This window comes from Myotis davidii, unplaced genomic scaffold (genome assembly GCF_000327345.1).
Source record: "Myotis davidii unplaced genomic scaffold, ASM32734v1 scaffold2036, whole genome shotgun sequence".
Lineage (NCBI taxonomy): Eukaryota > Metazoa > Chordata > Mammalia > Chiroptera > Vespertilionidae > Myotis > Myotis davidii.
Window position 1 is genome coordinate 28,840 of NW_006287559.1, and position 750 is coordinate 29,589.

Below are 750 nucleotides of genomic sequence, written 5' to 3' on the forward strand. Positions count from 1 at the left end.
CACAGCTGGGGCGGGGCGGGGGGCCCAGGGGATGAACAGGGCGGAGCAAGCAGCTATGGCTGCCCTCAGAGGCCCTGCTTCTCAGTGTCCCGGCAATCACTGCAACCACCTCCGAGAGAAAGCTGCCCTCGAGTTCCCATCGGTGCCAGACAGTCCAGTTTCTCCCATATGAGTCTGGGTCCCCAGAGACTCGCCAGGAACTGGAGCTCAGAGCTTGAAACTCCGTACCGGTTGAAAAAGACAACCGTGTCCTCAGCCACAAGCCCTCTCCATGTGGGCCTCCGTACCTCTGTACTTTACTTCCCCACCGCAGCTCCTCTGAGTCTTGGTATACTTTTCTCTTTCTTTCTAGTTGCAAAATTTCCACTCAGCCAGCATTCCTGTGGTTCTGGATGATGTCTGTTCTGTCTTTTTGTTGTATTCTTGAAGTGGTTGTGCAAGTCAGCAATCTCCGGTGTTTACCTATCCCACCATCTTTGGTTTTTTTCTGTAACCATTTTTAAAAAATGGTTTCAAAAACTTGATTTCGGAGAAAGAAACATGGATGGTTTGCGTCTCATAGGTGCCCCAACCAGGGATGGAGCCCACCACCGAGGTATTTGCCCAGGCCGGGAGTTGGACCCACAGCCTTTTGGGGTAGGGGAGGACGCTCCAACCTGCTGATCCCCTCACCCAGGGCATTTTTCTACCTCAGGGAGCTGGTCTGAGAAGAAGCCAACATTGGGCACCTGCAGTGGGAAGGAGCCGAGC